The sequence below is a fragment of the Tupaia chinensis genome, unplaced genomic scaffold (assembly GCF_000334495.1).
Source record: "Tupaia chinensis unplaced genomic scaffold, TupChi_1.0 Scaffold000020_1, whole genome shotgun sequence".
NCBI lineage: Eukaryota > Metazoa > Chordata > Mammalia > Scandentia > Tupaiidae > Tupaia > Tupaia belangeri.
In genome coordinates this window covers 304,014-324,445 of record NW_006159450.1, presented here as the reverse complement: position 1 = coordinate 324,445, position 20,432 = coordinate 304,014, and the positions used below count along the sequence as shown (strand labels likewise).

The 20,432-nt window shown below is 62.2% G+C and overlaps 1 protein-coding gene across 1 annotated transcript in view; it reads left to right on the top strand.

Annotated features, from left to right (window-relative positions):
* Nucleotides 1-20,432, top strand: part of SLC9A3 (solute carrier family 9 member A3) — a 44,038-nt gene that overhangs the window by 6,445 nt on the left and 17,161 nt on the right. The gene's annotated exons all lie outside the window — the stretch shown is intronic.

Sequence of the window (20,432 nt, the reverse complement as noted above, 5' to 3'; positions counted from 1 at the left end):
TTCCCTTAGGCTCCTCGGAGGGGTAGGAAGAGGACAGGAGAGGGCCTGGGGACAAGGGTGACCTTAAAGGGCCAGGGGCGGCTAAGAGTCTCCAGTGGGCCCCAGTCCTGGTAGGAGAACAGTCCAGGCCTGGAGCCGGGGCCCTCCACGTCGCTCAGAGGAGCTCAGTGCTGGAGGTACAAAGTCTGGCTTCCCAGAGCTGTCCCGCGGCACCGCACTGGGAAAAGCTGTCCAGACTGGAGCTCGGGCAGTGCCTGGCGTGTCCCAGGAGAGGCAAAGGCGCAGGGGATGCCGCCGGCAGTGGGGTCAGGGATCAAGCTGGCCAGCTGCGCAGTTCCGTGTAGTGACCCCTGGCAGTGCCACACCTGAGCCAGAATACCCTGCCACTCCCCGGCCCCAGACCACTCTGTGCAAGGCCACTGGGAGGCCTCCTCAGCTGCGTGGCCCTTGCTCTGATGCACTCGAGGAGATGCCCCTGCACTGTGGCCCTGGCACCTCAGCTGAGGTCTCATCTCTGCGCAGGTGCAGCACCCTTGGGTGCTCCCTGAGGAAAGGGCTGGCAGGGTCTGCTCCGCCTGAGCAGAGGGGCTAGAGGGAGGATCCCTATGCCCATACATACCAGGTCCCTCGCCAGGACAGGGCTTGAAGCCGGGCATGTTTGGAGTCGGGGTTCCCGTTCCGTGTTCTGTCTCCCCAGTGTCCAGCCCTCCTGCGTGTGTTTGCAGCCTCTCTGAGGAGTGATGGCCCCTCAGCTGTGATCCTGTCCCCCAGGACTAGACAGGGCCTGCTATAGGGCCTTAGTGCCCATGTTCAGGCATGAGATTCTGGGTGCCAGGTCTGGGGATACCAGAGGTCCAATGCTGGGTCTCGGGTACCAAATCTCAAGGTACCAGATATTTGGCCTGGTCTTGCTGGTGCGTGTGATAACATACGGACCCGAAGCGCCGACTGCCACATGCCAGCCGTGGGCTCTGAACATGCCAGGGTGAGAGATCTCAGGGTATGAGGTCTTGAGGTGCCGGTCTCAGGGCGACACACCTCAGTGTGCCGGGTCTCAGGGCACCAGGTCTCAGGACGATACACCTCAGTGTGCCGGGTCTCAGGGCACCAGGTCTCAGGGCGACACACCTCAGTGTGCCGGGTCTCAGGGCACCAGGTCTCAGGGCGATACACCTCAGTGTGCCGGGTCTCAGGGCACCAGGTCTCGAGGTGTCAGCTTTTGGGTTCCACATCTTGAGTGCCAGGCCTTGCTGCTTGGCACCAACCCAGAGTGGCTTGTTTCTTGTTGGACCATTGTGGGCAAAACCAGTGGCCCCGTCACATGCAGAGGCCACTGCCCAGATAGGTGCCTGTGCCTCCCTGCCCGGGGCACAGCAGCCCAGGTGTGCATCACTGACCTGATCCCAGCCTTTGCCCCTGCCCTCCCTGGCGCCACTTGCCCCTTCACTTCTCGCTCCTGGATCTGCCTATGCCTTCGACTTCCCTTGTGTCCCCAGTTAGGAAGGACAGAGTTGGGGGTAGCTAAGCTCAGGGTCTGGGGCCAGGAGGGCTAGTGCACCATTAGCCACAGGCCTGAGAAGAGGAAAGCAGGGACTGGGGGTGCATGCCAGCCCCCACCTAGTAGTTCCGGCTTAAGCCGACTCCACCTCCCCCTGTCATGGGCTGAGCCTGGTCACCCCCAGCTTCATCCCACCCCTCCCAGAGTCCTGCCCTCTGTTCTGAGCTTGGAACTGCTCCAGCATCCAAGAACCCCTCTAACGCCAGGCTTTTTCAGCTCCAAAGGGCAGGGACTGTCTGCTCAGGTCCCGTGGTGCCCCAGTGCCTGGGGTCTGGAATCGGGAGCCAGGAGGCTCCTGTAGATCTGGGTGCGTGAACAACATATGCATGGGCAGGTGAGGGAGCAAAGGTGTGGTAAGCGGATGGATGGACGGACAGATGTGCATGGGCAGGTGAGGGAGCAAAGGTGTGGTAAGCGGATGGATGGACGGACAGATGTGCATGGGCAGGGGAGGGCGCACAGGCAGGGTGGGCGGATTGTGAGAGACATATAGTCATGGGCAGGTGAGGGAGCAAAGGCGTGGTGGGCGGATGGATGGACGGACAGATGTGCATGGAAGGTGGGGAAAGGAGTGATGGCTGGCTGGCTGGACACGTGGATGGGTGGGTGAGGGAGCAAAGGCTTGATGGGCGGACGGGTGTGCATGGAGCTGGGGGTGAAAGAGTGATGGACGGATGTGTGGATGGATGGATGGATGGATGGGTGAGGGAGCGAAGGAGTGGCAGATGGCAGGATGATGACTGGTGAATGAACAGCTGGATAGGTAGGGCTCACCATCGGCCACTCAGCTCCTCCCAAACCCTCTGGACGCTGGGTGGGGGAAGCACTCCCTAAGCTCCTGTCTAACCCAGCCGCTATAGTCTTGTGTGAGCAGTGCCCCTGGTGGACACCCCTTCCGGGGCACCGGTTAGGAAGGAGCAGGAAATCCACCTGCAGTGACAAGGGTGCTGGCGTCAGCTCAGGGCACCGCCCACAGGGGCACCTCCCCCAGAGCTCACCCAGGAGCTGCCTCGTCCCAGGGTGGGACCATGCCTGGATGGCCTAAAACGCGCTCCACTGCTCGAGCTGAGATCTGCCCTGATCCATGCTGCCTCTGTTCTGTTCCTGTGGTGAGAACAAACTCCACCCGTCTTCACGCAGCCAGGCCTCAGAGATGCAGGACGCACCCTGAGCCTGCCCAGCTGGGTGTGGGACCAGCCCGACCAGGCCCCTCCTGGACACAGACTCCAGGCAGCTGGTCCCGTCAGTCACACTGCAGAGTGGTGGTGTCAGCACAACCCCTGAACTGCGGGACCCTCATCATAAATATGTTGGTGTAAACATTTCAGAAAACCAGCGCCGTGTGCCTGGGGTCTGGCCTGAATGGAGAATTCGGCGGCCTCTCTGTCTGGGGTCCTGGGCCAGCAGTGTCCAAGGGTCCAGCATGGGGATGGGGTGGGCCATGAGGAGGGCACATGGTCCAACCCCACCTTCCTGGGCCCCGGCCCAAACGCCAGGCCAGCTCAGACCAGAGCTGGGAGAAGCGTGTGAGGGTCTTGCTCCACACTTGCCAGGCTACCAGCTGGGACTCCAATGGCCTTCCCTTGGTGGCCATGTCCAAGACCACTTTGAGACTGAGTGCCATTAGAGCAGGGAGAACCACCAGGCCAGGCTGAAGGTGAGAGAGCGGCCGGGGGCGGATGGGGCTTCTCATCTGGGGCTGCAGTCGGCCTGGGCCTCAAAGAAGAGAGTCTGGGCAGAATAGGGCGGCCAGGGAAGGGGGCAGATGGCCAGGGGTCCAGGGACTGGGATCTGGCCAGTCGGGCCATGGTGAGGGAACTCTGGGCAGGCAGAAGGGTGTCCTTTGCCCAGGGCAGAGGGTGAGCTGAGCCCTGCCACAGTGGCCCCTCCCCAGAGCCGTGTTTCAGGAAAGCCCCGACCTGGCAGAGGAGACCCAGCCCCAGGCTCTGCCCCAAAGCCCGAGCTCCAAGTGCTTTGCTCCAGGCATGGCATTGGGAGGGGCTGTAGCGGTGAGGGCTTCTTCCTGGGGAGTCGGAAACCTTGAGGAGTTCACTGCTCGCCCAACTGTCCTGCCGAAGTCCAGCCATTGTGAGATCTCATTTGGAGAAGGGTTTTTTGCAGAGGCAGACAGGAAAATGAAAATGCCTGTTTTTGCTTTATAATCGTCAGAGGCAGGTGCACTCTCCAGAGAGAGAGACAGAGATAGGGGAGAAAGCACCACCCAATGGGGAGTGGTCACCCTGCAATACCCTCCTCCATTTCTCCCCCGTCAGGATTTGGGACCCACATGTGCATGCACCAGCATGATTTTCAAGCCACCAGGACATGGATTAGAACTGTGGTTGGCCATATGGGACCTGGCTTCCTTCAGTAGACTCTGAAGCTGGCCTCCAAATGCCTGGGTTTTGTTTTGTTTCAGTTTTATGTTTGTTTGTCATAGGGTGTGTGCATCCACTGGACAGAGACAGAGAGGAGGCAGTGAGAAGGCATCCTGGGTGTGTCCACACCACAGGCCCTTCTCCTCCAGTCTCCTCTTGGGATTTGAGCACATGAGCCCAGCATGATTTCCAAGCCACTGGGTCTGGGACTCAAACTGCACAGTTGGCCATGTGGGATCCAGTGCCTTAACCACCATGCCACTGGCTGCACCCCCCCCCCATGCCTGTTTGAAGTTTTGGGACCTATAAAAATGCGGCAAATCATTAGCCTTTCCAAATGACAGTGCAGGACACCCAGGCCTGGGCCTGAGCTCCGCCTGCTACAAAGCCATGAGTCTTCCTCGACACTGGCCTTTGCATGTATTCATCCAGTCCTGCCCAAGCATGTGTATGCACAGATGTGTGTGCAGGTGTGTGTGCGTACACATGTGTGTGCATGCAGAGTATGTGCGTATAGATGTGGATGCATAGAGGGTGTGTGTGGGGGGGGGCTGTGTGCATGGAAGGTGTGTGTATGGGAGCATCCAGGTGCATAGATGTGTGTGCAGGTGTGTATGTGTGCATGGAGAAGGGTGTGTGTGCAGGCATGTGTGTGTGTGGGCATGTGTGTGTGGATGGAGAAGGGTGCACGTGCAGGTATGTGTGTGTGCGGGCGGGCATGTGTGTGTGCAGGTGTGTGTGTGTGTGCATGGAGAAGGGTATGTGTGCAGGCATGTGTGTGTGTGGGCATGTGTGTGCATGGAGAAGGGTGTGTGTGTAGACATGTGTGTGCAGGTGTGTGTGCATGGAGAGGGGGTGTGTGCATGAAAGATATGTGGTGTGCAGGTGTGTGGGTGCATGGAAAGGGTGTGTGTGTGTGTGTGTGTGTGCAGATGTGTGTGTGCATGGAGAGGGAGTGTGTACATGGAAGATGTGTGGTATGCAGGTGTGTGTGTGCACGTGGAAGATGTGTGTGTGTGCATAGAAAGGGTGTGTGTGTGTGTGCAGGTGTGTGTGTGCATGGAGGGGGTGTGCATGGAAGATGCATGATATGCAGGTGTGTGTGTGCAGGCATGTGTGTACATGGAGAGGGAGTGTGTACATGGAAGATGCATGTGTGTGCATGGAGAGGGAGTGTTGTGCGGGCGTGTGCACACACACCCCTCAGGGTTGGAGGTGCTGAGAAGGTGCTGGTGTCTGCAGGGTGTGATTACCTGCAGGCCCCGTGCATAGTGACAGACCGACAAACACAGTTGAGCAGAAACGAAAGTGCAGAGATAGTCACACACTCCTGCAGAGGATGGTGGCGGGCTCTCCTGAGGGGACGCAGCTGCGCCTGCTCCGCACACCTGTCACCTGCAGGCATGGCCGTGCTGGGCGAGCTCACTCTGCACTCATCCTAGTGCGTGTGTCTTGATCCACTTAGTCCCCAGCAGGAAGTGCCCTCCCATGACAGGTGTCCATCCATCAGGTACGCCTTGAACCACAGCCACCAACCACCTGTTCTGGCAACCCAGGCCAGCCTTGTTAGGGTTAGGGTGTGTGTGGAACGTCACCTGGCTGCCATCTAAAGACACGCAGTGGCCAGAGCAGGGGTTGGGATGGGACAGGACACCCGCTATCAAACGCGCATCTCCTGAACCCCCCATCCTCACATGGCCGTGGTCTGTGGACAGACTGGAAAAGGGAAGCAGTGTGGCATTCCCAGGAGGCCCCGTTCTGAGAGCAGCCTCTGGTCCAGTCCTTCGCTCCTTTACCAAGTTAGGCTCAGAAGGTCCTGAGGGCTGAGGGCTGGTGCAAGTCCCGTCCGGCTCACCAGGGGCACACGCAGGGCATTTACAGATGCACAGGGTCTGAGGCTAGGCCCATGGATGGGCACAGGTGGCTGGCCACCTAGAGAAAGGGACAGGCAGCTGGCACTGGTGCCGACTGCACAGCAGTTCAGAGCCCCGAGCTGGCAGGGAACCCCCTTCTGGCCCATCCTCCATGGGGCCCTTGGCCTAGGCCTCATCTGGTGTCACCCCCAGCTGGTTGGGAGAGAGCTGGCTTCTGCACCTGGGATCACCCACATGCCTGCCAGCCCCTGCAGACTCACCTGAGCACCGCCTCCAGGGGCTTTCCGGACTTAATTCCAATTTCTCGGACCCAGGCCATTTCAGCCCTGGATCTGACTTTCCAGACAGGCACTGACACAATGCTGAGTGCACGGGTCTCCACAGTTCTCAGCTGTGCTCACAGCCTGGCCACGACGCAGAGCTGGAGGTCTCCAGGCAGAGCAGCTGGGCAGCGCTTCCAGAGGAGGAGCAAGAAGTGTGTTGCCTGAGGGCACTGTCCTTGATGAGGGCGTGGCCCCCAGGGGAGAGGACCTCAGCGTCCGGGCACCCTCAGCCCACGCAAGCCCTAGAACCACAGAGCCACGGAGCCACGGATAGCCATGTGCTACCTTACTCCGCAGGTGCAGCCATGGCTGATAGGGGAGGTAAGGCAGAGCTGGGTGAGACCCACTCTCCCTCGTTAGGTACTGCCTCCTGTGCCCACCCACAACACGAGGGCCCTCAGTGCAGGCTGTGCCCATGGGCACGCGTGTGTGAGGTGGTGGCTGGACCCATGGGCACTCGTGTGTGAGGTGGTGGCATGTGCATGCTGTGGAGTGTTGGTGACAGCATGTGGTGTCTGAGAAGCACCCCGGGGCTGGACACATGCCCCACACACCGGGTGCTGACCTGGGCTTCATGGCTGCACCTTAGCCTGACCCACTGAGCTCTGTGTCCTGGAGGGCCAGGGGAGTGGGAGGCGGTGCAGGGCATCTAGGCACGTGAGGCTGTTGCCCTGGTCCAGCCCAGAGCTGTCTGCCATCAGCTTTCCACCTGGAGGCCCTCTGCACTGGCACTGCCGGTTCTGAGGGCTTAGCCACATGGACAGCCATGTCCCAGACCCACTGGCTTTGCAGCTCACGGGAGCCACCTCCGCCAGAGTCTGAGGTCGCCTCTGCCTATGCTTGCTTGCATGCCCACCCTCTTCCAGCCCTGGCCTTGCTGCTGTCCACAGAGCTAAGTTCCTGCCTTCCTGGGTTCTGCTCAAGGGAGACCTCTGAGGCAATGGCGGGACCCTTTCCTCCGGCGATTTCCAGTGGAAAGTGGGACTTGCAGTTGCTCTGATTGGGCGAGAGCCCCAGCTGGGAGACACAGTGGGTCACGACACGGGGTGACCAGCGTACACCACGGCCATTGGGGCTTTCTCCAGGTGAGCCACCCTCAGACTGCTGGCCATTGGCCCTTTCTGGCCTCTGGTCGATGTTGATGTAATTTTGTGCAGGGAGTTGGGTGTGTTTAGACGCACACAGGCGTGCCTGCTGGTAGAAATACAACCCTTTCTCTCCTGACCCCTTGACTTGCGTCGAAGGGCAGCTCTTCAGTAGCATGGCGCGGGGCTCTCTGTTATCCGTGGTGGCATTCATGTGTGTCTGGGGTGGGTAAGGCACCCCATAGGCACGGTCACACTACATCTCCTGTCCTGCAACTCTCCACCCTGTCGGCACTGCGACACACGCACCCATACGCCCTGGGGTACGGGATTCTCACGGGGTTCTCTTCTGCCCTGTGCGTGGGCCCCTCGGGAACCCCGGGCTGTTCTCTGAGGCCTGTACGTGAACGGGATCAGAGGCCAGGGAGCACCTGCCCACGGCACTGCCCTGTGGCTCGTGGCTTGGCTCATGCTTGGTGGGTATTTTGGAGCACCTCGGCCCGGATCTCACATGTGGGACGTTGTTTGTGGTGACACTTACAGACAGAAGGGGCTGTGACCAGAGGAGATGGGAGGGCACGGTTGTGGGGCTGTGAGCCCATGAGTACACAGAGCCTGTGAGGGCCCTGCTCTGAGCGCCCAGCCCCGGGCTGTCCACATGCTTCCCTATCTGTTTCCCTTGCTCTGCCCCTGGCCAACACCCGCCGCCCCCCCACCCCCCGGAAGAGCCGCGTGACGGGCACGCCGCCTGTGAGGCAGAGCTCCTCACATACCGGCTGGTGCCACCTAGGCCCTCGTCCCTGTCCACCCTAGCAGGCTGCATAGAGACTACCAGCGTTGATCTGAAAGATGGCGGCCCCCACCCCTCCCTGGGCAGCTAGACGGGTCAGGTGAGCATCCCTGGGAGCATGTCTGTGCGTGCTGCGTCCCTGCCCTCCTCAGCGCTGACACCATGGCCCACACCCGTCCTCACTGTGCGGCAGCGTGCGGGTGCGGCCTCATCCATTTCCCGGCCAGCCCCGTCGGGCTGACGTGCGTGGCAGCCTTCCCGTGCACCTCTCAGTGACCCTGACCTCAGCACCGCCATGCTCTGCGGTGGCTCCCAGCCCAGCCCAGCCCGCGCCACGCTCTCCCCCCCTGGTGCCATACCCCTCTGTCTGACGCCCTCATCCTCACTCTTGCGTCCCAGGGCAACACTCCTTTAGGGACATGGGGAGGAACCCTGTAGGGAGCAACTGCAGCCCGGGGTCCGTCTGAGATGCTTGCGACTGGACTTGCACCAGTGTATGCAGAGCTTCAGATGGGGACAGCCCCCAGAGCGGGGGTGTGGGTCTGCGCCCAGGCCTCAGCGCCTGCTCATCCTTACTCTTCTCATGAGCACTCTCTGCATCCCCTCTCTTCCACCGTGCCTCCTCTTTCTCCTAAGGACGGCTGGTCTAGTTTGTTCCGTGGCTGGGAAACGAGCGGTCTATTCAGTGCACGTGGGAGGTCTGAGGCCCCGACCTCCCTGCGGCTTTCTGGCTGCCCACACCTGGCAGAGGGCATGGCCGGGCGGTGTGCTGCTGCCTCAGTCCTTTCCCTGCGATGCCCGATGGCACAGGCCCCAACCCGTCACTACCTCCCCCCCAGAGCCCCGGGTGGACACCTAGCAGGATTGTGCTGTCACCCCCTCACCCCTCTACAGCAGCTGGACACGTGCACTTTGAGGGGAGCACTCGAACACACCTACCCCACCACCACCACAGCTCAACCCTAGTGGGCTGTGTCACTCCCACCAGCCCTGACTCGACAGCTCAGCTGCACCCTTCTCTCCCCCTCCTCCTGCGTCTCTCTCCCTCTGTCTTCCGAAAAATTCCTTAACATCTTCTCTCCACTCTTCAGCCGTGTCTGCATGTCTGCCCCCAGGTTTCCACTTTCAAGCGGCTGCCAGGTCTGTGGAAGCTTGGATTCCCTCGGCGTCTGCACACTTGCCAGGCTCAGGTGTCCCAGGGCAGACCCTGGCTGAGGAGACCAGGAAGCAGAGGGATTTGAGCTGCGCAGTGTCTCAGACCCCTCGGGCCGTTGGCCAGACCCAAACCCAGAAAGGAGAGACGGCCAGCATACACCCTCGCTGCTGCTCCCGGGCTGAGTGGAGCAGTCCACTCGTTCTGCAGGGCTCCAACCTCATTTTTACCACAGCCCCCAAGAGCGGAGATTATCTTAGGAGGAAGAGGTCACAGAGAGAGAGAGAGGGCCAGGCCAGGCAGGCCCCTCAGGAACCAGGGGGCCACACTCCTCGGTCCTCTAGGGCAGCCTCAGCTGGGAGAGGTGCAACAGTGGGGCTCAGGCCCACTGGCTGGGGGCGTGAGGGGAAGCTGGGCCCCATGGGAGTGTGCCCTGCATCTGCGAGTCCACGTCAGGCTGGTGTTCACCTGGGCTGTGTGCACACCACTCAGTCCGGGGTCTTAGACGGTGCTTGCCAAGGGCCCTGGGCTCCTGTCCACCTTACAGGCCTCCCACCTGTGGAGCCCGCTGTCCCGCAGCACACAGGCGAAAGCCACTTGTCCCAGCTGCTTCCGGCTGCTCTGTCCTGGCACCAGCTGGTGACAAAGTCCTTGCAGCGGCACGGGCTCAGCTTATCACGCCCGGGACATTGCCCACATGTTATCTGCACTAGAGAAGCCATCAGAGAAGGCCTTGACAGATTGCTCAGGGGAAGGTGTAAAGGTCCAGGCCCAAGCTTTCCCCCGCGAGGACTGTGGCCTTTGGGGATCCTGGTGTCCCTCGGCCCCACCCCGGAGCGCGGTATCCTTGTGTGTTAGCTCCGTGGACTTGGCGTGATCTGACCTCGGTCATGTCCTGACCTCCAGCCCGCCACTGCCCTCAGAGCAGCCCCTGTCCCCAGGCCTTCCTGGTGCAGCTCACCCTCGTGCTCCTGAGACATCAGCTCTGGGGGATGCCCTTCCTATTGGCCCAGCCCCTCCAGCCCTCAAGCCAGTCTCTGTGCCCTTGGTCCTCGGCCCTCGCACACCCTCTCTGAAAGATGGTATCGGGTGACAGTGCATGATGGGTGGTCAGGGTGGCTGATGGCATCGTCCTTCCAGAGTAGGGCCAGTGGCTGGGCTCTGAGCTGTCCTGTCAGGAGGCCCATTGCTTGGCTCGCAGCAGTGCCCCCATGCACCCCACGCACACTGCTAATCCCGCAGTCCCCTGGGTCCTCCTCTCCAGGCACCCAGGACTGAGCTTGGAGCAGACCCGCCTGCCCGGCCTCGGGCAGGATGCAGTGGCTGTTCCAGAGTCTCTCATCCTTGCCGATGTCCTCAGAGGAGCAAGTCCCTGCCCTCCCAGCTGACCGAGGACAGACACACGAGGGCAGATGTGTGAGCCTGTGTGTGAGGCCCCACGCTGAGGGGACAAGCAGGGTGGGCTGTGTCAGTGTGTGGGAGCTTGAGCAGACTGGGCCGAGCCATGTGTGGCCTCTTCCTGCTCACTGCGGGACTGTGAGTGCACCCCACGTTCAGGCACCAGAAGCCTCCGCAGCTCTGGGGGGCAGGGGAGGTGGCCAGAGCCATCAGCATCCTCAGGTCAGTGGCAGGTGGGCGGGCAGGAGAAGTTGAGGTCTAGCCAGAGGTGAGGGTGGGGCCTGGGAGCTACTGGGAGCCACAGGGCAGCCTCTTGCCCACGCCCTGGTACCATCTCCTTTGCCACCTCCTTGGCCCACAGGGGGCTGTCCTCCACTTCACAGAGCAGACGTGAAGGCAGGGAGGGCGGGACGCATGCCTCCTGGTGGGGCCGAGGGCCTTAGATCCCAGTCACTGAGCCCCTAGAGCCACCCACCAGCCACTGCGACGCAGTGCTCACCTGGGCGACGTCCCGGGGAGACACGTGGGGCCCCCACCACGCAGCGGCACGCCTGCCGGCCCTCGGGCCCTCATCTAAAGCATCTGCAGAGCACCTCTGCGACTTTTCACTTCAGACCGCGTGGATCTGTGAGGGCAGGGGTGAGACAAGGAAGTGTGAGGCATGCAGGGTCGAGGTGGGCAGAGCCTCGGGACTCCTCGGAGGACACAGTGCCCTGACCAGAGCCACCAGCCTCCAGGAGACTGAGCCGTCGGTTAAGAGAAACCACAGCGCAGTGAGGTTCCCTACAGGAAGCCCTTCTTGCCCATTTGAGGGAAGAGGAGAAAGTTGGTCTCTCTACGTAATTCACACTCAGAGACTTTATTTCTGACTTCCAGCTGTTCCCCTGCAACGTGCTGAGCTGTGACTCTCTGTGGTTACCTGCTTGGGGTGGCAGGGCTTCTCGGTCTGAGTCTCTGTCGCCACACTGGGGACGTTTTTGGCAACCCGACTGCACTCTCTCCTCTCCTCGACTCCTGCCTCACGTGTCAGAACTTCAGGTCCTGTCCCACAGGCCACCGAGGCGCTGGACACTTAAACTCTTCACTCTGTCCTTCAGGTCGGGCCATTCCCCTTGATCTGTCTTCAAGTTTGTTACCTCTTCTGTCATCTCTCCCTGCTGTTTACCTGTCAGATTTTTATTTGCGATATTGCATGCTTCAAGTCTAGAGTTTTCATGTGGTACTTATTGGTAGCTTCCACTTCAGGGATCATTGCACTGCCACATGTGGGCTGGCCACCTGCTGGGTCGCCGTCTACACGTCCGCGTGTTATGGCTGGCTTCCGGTGGCTATGGCAGAACGAAAGTCCTTAAAGAGTCTGTGAAGCCCACAGAAGCTAAAACATTTACCGCCCACCCTTAACAAAACTTCGCCAACCCCTTTCTAGCCCACTGCTGGGTTTTTAGACTCGCGACAGCATGTCCCCTGTCCTTGAATGTGCTGTCACTGTTTTGACCTGCCTGCCTGTCCCGATACCTGGGCTCCCTGGAGGCCTCCTCGGTCGAGGCACGGGCCGGCCCACGCGTCTGGCTCCTGTGTGTTCGCACCAAGACACCCCGACCAACGCACTGTGGAGACGGGCTCTGATCTGTCCCTCCGCAGTGTTGCTGCAGCGGCTGAGGTCGAACCAGGAAACTGTTCCATCAGCTCTGTCAGCTCAGCACCAACCTCTGCCCTGGGCACCTCAAGACCAGGGAGGTCTGGGGGTTCCTCACTAAACCCGAGGTCTGCCCTGGCTCCTGCCCTCCCGGGGTTTGCTGGCTCACTCTCCCGCTGCCGAGGAGCCACCTTGAGCTTTGTCCTTGGCCTCCCAGGCCAGCGGGATGGAGATTCTGTGGGATCTGCCCTTGGCCCCCCAGGAACAAACAAAAGCACGGGGAAGTTGACCTGTGCCCCCCACAAGGGTCTCTCGCTGCTTCAGAGGTTGCCCCAGAGTTCACTGAGCTGCCGCGGGGTCGGTGCAGGAGCCAGCCCCGTCACCCGCTGTGGAGACGTGCCAGCACCCTTCTCTCCAGCTGCTGTTTAGTTAGGGCCAGACACGACCACGAGGGGCCGGCCTTTGTGGACAGTGGATCGCAGGAAAATGGGAGAGGCTGAGGAGGCACAAGTGTGGGCAGCAGGGACACATGGTGTGGGTGGACCCTGCACTGTGGAAGGTCCACGCAGTGTGGACAGGCCCCGCAGCGTAGAAGGTCCCCACGGTGTGGACGGTCCCCGCGGTGTAGAAGGTCCCCGTGGAGTGGACGGGCCCTGCAGTGTGGATGGGCCTCGTGATGTAGAAAGTCCCCATGGTGTGGACGGTCCCTGGGGTGTTGACGGGCCCCGGGGTGTGGATAGGCCCCATGGTGTGGACGGTCCCCAGGGTGTGGACGGGCCCCGGGGTGTGGAAGGGCCGCGCGGTGTGGAAGGTCCCCGCGGTGTGGACGGGCCCCGGGGTGTGGACGGGCCCCGGGGTGTGGACGGGCCCCGGGGTGTGGACGGGCCCCGGGGTGTGGACGGGCCCCGGGGTGTGGACGGGCCCCGGGGTGTGGACGGGCCCCGGGGTGTGGACGGGCCCCGGGGTGTGGACGGGCCCCGGGGTGTGGACGGGCCCCGGGGTGTGGACGGGCCCCGGGGTGTGGACGGGCCCCGGGGTGTGGACGGGCCCCGGGGTGTGGACGGGCCCCGGGGTGTGGACGGGCCCCGGGGTGTGGACGGGCCCCGGGGTGTGGAAGGGCCCCGCGGTGTGGACCAGCCCCCGGGGTGTGGACAGGCCCCATGGTGTGGACGAGCCCCAGCGGGAAGCTTAGCTGGCGCCGCAGGGCTCTGGCCCCCAGGCAACTACAGGTCAGGACACTCGCCCTGTCCTCACTGGCCCACATGAGCACAAACATGAACACCCTCCCAGGCTGCACCAGGTCGCCACTCCGTGTCCGGGCTCCAGTACTCCTGCAGATAAACACACTCCCGGCCTGCAGCCGGGGCCCTCTTCCTCAGCTCTTTTCCCCTAGCCCTGTTCTAATCAAGGCTCCAGAGCCACCGCGACTGCTGCCTGGGCACCCAGAGAGGCTTCCCCCTGAGCTCTGCTCCTCACCTGACCCCCGAGGACACGATCAGTCACTCGGTCAGGGAGGAACGGCTGCACACAGGCCCACCCGCGATGCTCTCCGCAAGGCATCGTCCAGGGGAGGTGGCGTGGCCACGGGAGCCTCCAGTCCCCACCACGGTCCCAGTGGACAGCAAGACATGAGAGGACAGGGCCATCTCCAGAGAAGGCCCAGGGGATGCTCTGAGCTGGCCACCTGTGTGAGCCTGGCCCTCTGCCCTCCCGTCTCCTCATGCTGGCCTGGGGCTAAAGACTCTGCTCCTTCAGGGTCGTGGCAACGTCCCCTTCTTAGGGAGAAATCTGACGAGGCCTGCCTGAGTCCTGTTGTGACAAACTCAGTGTGGTCTGTGAGCAGAGGGGCCAGTCCCAAAAGGACTGTCGGCCTGGCCTTGCTCTGTGGAGGGGACCCCGCTCAAGCTGGCCCACATGGTGGCACCTGTAGGCTGGGGTAATGGCTGCCAGGGACGCGGACACCCCCCCTCCAGGCCGCGCTGACCCACTTACTGTGAGGCTTTGCATGAGCTGAGTCAGCGCGACCGGGAGCGGAGGGGCATCGGGGTCAGAGAACAGGGTCTGTTCCTGTGGCCTGCTTATTTTTATGGGACTCTGGGGGTGGGGCGGGGTGGATGCAGCCGAGCCCTCCCTGGAAGAGTGTCTGGCCCCACGCGTGTCCCTGTGTGTGTCTCTGTCTCCATGCACACCTGGCTCTGTACCATCTGGTGCGTCCTACCCTGCCGGGGGTCCCCTCTGCCAGGCTCCCCCACGCAGCTTGGCCTGGCCGGCCGTCCTGTGGCCCTGCCTGTTAAAGTAAAACCAGAGGATTTGCCATGCTGCTGAGCTCGGTGGCCTCGCTGAGCCCACGCGTCACCTTGAGAGATCCTTGAGGGGAGCAGTGACCAGGCCCGGCCCAGACCCTGACCGGTCGGGCCCCAGGGGTGTGTCCAGGTCTGGGGCCCCCAGCCCCCAGCAGCCCAAGGGAGGCTCTCTGCAGCGCCCGCTCCAGAAATGGCCAGTAAGCTGCCCGACCTTCGCCCTTGCCGGAGGGTTGTAATTAGGACTGAAGCACCCGCTGCTCTGTCGCCCACACCGGCTCCGAGCCACTCTGTGCCTAATTAGCTGTGACCCCGCAGTCTCAGTTGGTAACTCCGCAGGGAGGCCCTTGTGGAGCCTGTCAGGAGGCTCCCGGCTGGGCAGGGGCGTGTTTTTTTGGCTCGGCTCCCACCAGCCATGCTTTCCACCTGCCCTGCAGTGGCCCCTGTGGGCGCCTCGCCCCCGGCCTCCAGAGTCCAAGCAGGTCTCAAGGACGTGCTAGTGAGGGAAGCAGGTTGCACCTGCGAAGCTCCTCCTAGCTTGGGCTTGGGGGCTGTGAGTGCACACATACAACAGTGCTGCTGGGTCTCCCCCAGCAGCAAGACAACGCACTCAGCCCCCATGAGGTGTGCTCCACTGATGGTGTACATGGCTCTGCTCCATGTGACGTGTGCTCGGCTCAGCTCCGTGTGCTGCGGGCGCTCTGACCACGAGCACTGCTCTCTCTGTCTAGGGCTCAGTCACTCTGCCTCCCACGTGGGAAGTTGCCCGGCACATGTGGTGGCCTGAGAACAGCAACTCTGGGTCTGGCTGTGCATCCCTCCTCTGCGTAGTTGCTTACATGGGGCCCCACAGGGACACGGCCTGCTGGGCTTCCTGGCACCTGCAGGAGGGCAGATGGGGACAGGCTCGCAGTGGGTGCGGGGCGGGTCCCTGGCCTCCTCTAGGCGGCCCTGTCCCCGGGGAATGAGCAGGCATCAGTGGTGGTAAGCGTGCGGCCTGCCATGCAGCAGCCCCTACAGACCCAAGGGGGTCATGCCGCTAGTGCTGAGGCCGTCGGCTGCCCCTGAGCAGCACCCAGGCCAGGCCTTGTTCCAGGCCAGTCCCTGGCACCCGTGCTGCCCAGCACAGTAGGTCTGGGTGCCTCCCAAAACACCCACTGTGTGCTAACTGAAAACCACGGCGCCTTCCCTCCATGGGCTGATCTTGAAGCCGACCGCTGCTGGAGAGGTGCCAGGGACACAGTAAAGGCCCGGGGCCCACCCAGCCCACTGTCAGACATCCTCCTCGGCTCCAGCCAAGGGCAGAGCGAGACCATGGGCTGCCCGACCCCGGGCCCCGTACGATGTCCCACACCAGACAGATGGCTAAAGGGGAGGCTGTCCCCGGGGGGAGGCACACAGCCAGTTGTGGCTAGATGGGGCGGGTCCGTGAGGCCTAGTGCCCACGTGAGACTCCTGGACCATAGGAGAGATAGAAAGTGATGCCCGGCCCCCGTCCAGCTCAGGAGAAGGACAGTGAGCTCCATCGCCAGCAAGAGCACAGGCCTGGACAGGGCCCTGGACAGCGTGGCAAGGCCTAGGGGCAGAGGAGCTGGCCCCCAGTGCGGGAGCCCAAGAAACAGCCAGAAGTCCACGTGGGCATCAGCACCGATGGTCAGAGCACAGAGCCCACAGAGAAGGAGCCCAGAAGGAGGTGACAGGTCAGGGATGAGGAAGAGGCTACGGTGGCTGAGAAACGATGTCCAGTCTGACACACAGATCAGGAGCAGCAGGAGCTGGGGGCAGCCCAGAGCCCAGCTGGGCAGGGCAAAGGGGCACAAGGCTCCAGAGAGCACAGAGAAGGGGCCAGGGATGGGGTGCAGAGGAGACCCCACAGGAGAGGCTGTAAGGCACTCACAGCCGAGTCCAGGGGGCTGTGACAGGTGGTCAAGTCCAGGTGGCCGAGTCCAGGGAGCACTACCTGCTCCGACTGCAGCACCTGGGCCTAGCGTGGCGGCACCTGCAGAGCTGTGCCCAGGGCCTTTGTGCAGATGGGAGAAGATGGCTTGGTGCTTGGAAGTGACATGCTGAAGGGAGCCATGTTGGCAGGCTCCACTCGGGAGGCCATGGGGGGTTCCGGGTGTTTCCTCATAACGGAGGGAGAAAGAAGCCACCTGCCGAGAAGGTGCCCGTTCAGGCGTCATGTCCCTGTGGCGTTCAGACAACAAACAGGACAGTGAAACGCCAGGCCAGCTGGCCTAACCTCCATCACTCTGTGTGCCCAGAGGACACACTCGAGGTCCTGAGGAGGATGTGCCCCCAAATGCAATCTGGCGGCCACAGCTAAGAGGGGACCTAGGCGTTCAGACCCAAGGACAGGGATCGGGGCGCACGGCCAGGGTGTGTGCCAGGTTCACGCCAGGTAGGGGTGAGGAACCCGTGCAGCCTGGCCCCTGCCAGGGGGTGACGCAGCGTGTGCGAGCCCAGCAGACATCAGGAGCCGGTCTAGGGCTGGGCATTGGCCTTCCCTCCACAGCTCCTCTCAAACATGTCCCTTCTTTAAAGCGAAAGTCAGGTGGGCGGGTGGACGGATAGTGCGAGCTGCTGCCTGGGCTCCTGTCCAGAACCCTGAGCAGGTGGGCAGTACTTACCCGGGACCCAGCTGGCCATGCGGTGGGGCAGGGGATGCCCTGCCTCCTACTCTCGTGTCTCCACCTGTCTGTGACTTGTGAAAGAAATGTGCAAACAAAAATTCAAGTAAAATCAAGTCAAATACCTTTTTATTTTTAAAAGCCTAAAAAATGATGTTCAGAAGATTAGCTGAAAACATGGGTAGAACTCTTTAAAGCACAGGACAAGGCTCAGAAGCCTAAACCAAAACTAAACATGCAGCTACGAAATAGACATCGGACAAGAAAGGGGAGGTGACAAGTCCCTGCCCCTTTGAGCACAAGCCCAGCTGGCTTCTCAGCACACGAAGAGCCAGCCACCTGGCAGCACGGGGAGGATGGTGCCCGGTAGCAGGCGGCAACCTCTGTGACGGGACCCCAGAGAAGGGAAGGTGTGCACTCCTGCTGAGGCGGGCAGGCCTGGCCCCACCATAAGGCGCAGGTGCACCTGGACATCAGCTGGGGACGGGCGTGACCCCCTCTGTGGGCAGATGGGGTGCTCTGAGCACAAGCAGTGCGCTTGCCATCCACGTGCGTCTGGGGGTGGGTCTTGCGTGAAGACAGGCATGTGCAGGGCCTGGCTGGCACTCGATGGCCAGGGTGACAGCGCCTGCCCTGCCAGCCAGGTGGATTCTCTCGCCGAGTTAATGGCCACGGGGCTTGTTCTGGGGTCTACAGGGCTTGCTTTGACCTGGGCAGTGGGCCTCCAGTCAGCCGCCCCCTTAGCAGGACTTTGCAGTAACCCACGGGGCAGGGGCGGCAGGACCAGCTGTGGAGAGCTCCGAGCCCCTAAGGTGCAAAGAGCTGCCCCGTCCTTGTCTGTAAAGGTGACTCAGGGCTGGCTCCCTCCTGACCTGCTGGCCAGTGTCACCTGACGGCATGACCTCTCCTGGAAGAGCTGGTGCTGAAAGGCCGAAGTCCTGACCAAGTCCCCTGGAGACAGGTCCCAGGGCCCCTTCCCGGCAGCCGCGCAGGTGCAGGGACTCCAGAGGTCAGAGTCTCCCTCGGTCCTGCCCAGTCTGAGAAGGCGCCGTTGCTCTCAGTCACTGCACTTTATCCTCAGGGAGACCCACCCCACCCTGGGCCGAGCGGCATGAGCTTCCCAGAAGCTCTGTGGCTTTTCTGGCCTGGCCTGGGCCGAGACCCTCATGAGGGACAGGGCTGTGAGCAAGGTGTGGCAGGCTAATCCATCCTCCTCGAGCGGGCCCGGCAGATAAAGGCAGGAGACCAGTGGCCTGGGTGAAGCCTGCAGGGCTGTGTTTGGGGCTCTGGAGGAGATGCGGCTCACCCTGGGGGAAGGCTGCAGATGCAGCAGCCGGGCAGACACGGGCCCCGCTGCCACTTCTGTGAGGAAAGAGCAGGGCAGTAAACGGGCAGGGTCCCCACGGCAGTGCAGAGTGGGGAGGGCTTGGAGTCTACGTGGAGGACCCTGTGGCATGACTGTGGGCAGCACTGCCCTTAGGACCCAGATCCCCAGACGGCCCAGGTCCCGCTGAGACCCTGAGGGCTGGGAGACCACCTCCGGCTCTGTTCCACAGCTCTGGGAGGGCCCTCGACAGGGACCCTACAGGAAGAGCAGTGAGTCCCCGTCCCCAGGTGGCTGGCCCTGTGGCTAGGTCCAGGGCACCACGTGATGTTGCGGTCAGGAACTCCCTGCATGCGTCCTGTGGGAACAGAGAGGAGCCTCGAGAGGGACCTTCTCTGCCCACACTCCAGCCTCTCCATCTTGGGAGAGCACCTTCAGAGGAACAGGCACCTGCAGACCTTGGCCAGTCCCTGTTGTGTTCTCTGCCGAGGAGCTGAAATGGGCTGAGCTGCGTCTTTCGGGGCCAGCCCTCGCCAGCCCTCGCCAGCCCCAGGGAACCAGCCCTCCCTGTTCCCCGGAAACGGCCACCTTCCTTCTAGGGAGGTTGCTGTGACGCCACCCACATGTGCCTGGCGTGGCCTGGTCGTCATGTCAAATGGTGCCAGTCTCCCCAGGTGGGGGTGGGGGCTGGTGGGGAGGAGCCCCAGAGGCCCTCCGAGTGGAGAACTCAGACCCTCCTCGCCCGGTTGGACCCCGCCCTCCCTAGAGCTGAACTGGAACCTGAAGCTGTCCTGGCCACCGGTCAGGAGCTGCACGGCAGCGCTGGCCACTGTGCGCACAAGCCCCAGCTTCGCCTGCAGGCACGACCCCTTGGCTGGCCCCAGACAGCAGTGGACAGTGCCCTCAGTACTCAGTGCAGGTCCCCTGGGACAGCGAGCAGGGGCTCCTCTCTCTGGGTGTGGGCCCAGCATCCTCTCGACCTGGCTCTCCCTTGAGGCTACCCAGTTGGGAAGGGTGGGGCTGGACACCCCTGTGGCTCACCACCCCATCCTCCTCGCCTGGAGGTGGGATGGCTTCAGCAGCTTCCAGTGGCCGAGCAGGCCCCCTGCACGCCTCCCTGTCTGACTTCTGGGGTCCTGGCTGTCCTGGGAGACAATCTGCCTTTGAGCGTCACAGAAGACTGAATAAACAGAACCCAGTAAATGGGGATAATTACCCACCTGTTGCAGAAGCCGGGCGTCCTTACTTGCCAACATTCCAGCTGTTTTGAAATCAGGTTTAGCATGGGGATTATCACCTTTTGTTCTGCTCCAAAGGGAACAAAGGTGACTTGGCCCACCGGCTGTGGTTGTGCCTGTGCGTCTGCCTGCAGGCTCTGGCAGGGCTAAGGTGAAGGCTGGCCCTCAGTGCCCTGAGGTGGGCCCTGAGAGTCCCCCAGACCCCTGTAAGCTTGTGCCACTTCCCTTTGGGGAGACGCCTGCATACCTGGCTTTGGGACTTTGCTCCCGAGGTCATGGTCCCAGAAGAGGGCTGAGTAGAGCCCAACATGGTCCCCCCTAAATGTGATGGGTGTGGAGCTGGGCTTTAAGTGGGGGGCAGGCTCCAGGCCCTCAGAAAGAGTGAGGGCAGGCCAGGCCTCGCTCACCATCTCCCTGCAGGGGACAGAGTATGTGGCTGTCCTGAGGACCCAGATCTGCCACGTGGGAACCTGGACAGGTGGGAGGAGCCACCTGCCTGGGCAGTAGGCTGACCTGTCCACCTCTGCGGCTCTGACCCTCAGCCCCGGTGTCCCCCCTCCCCCCATGTCACCAACCTCCATGGCTTCCCTGTGGAAACGTGGGGGCACTCTCTGAAGCCTCCAGTTCCCACTCCCTGGGGGCCAACCAAGAGGGGAGCCGCCCAATGGGAACTGGGGACCAGGCCCACCTCACGTGGTGCCAACCTCCCCCCTCCCCCCGTCTCCACACCCCTACCTCCCCGGGT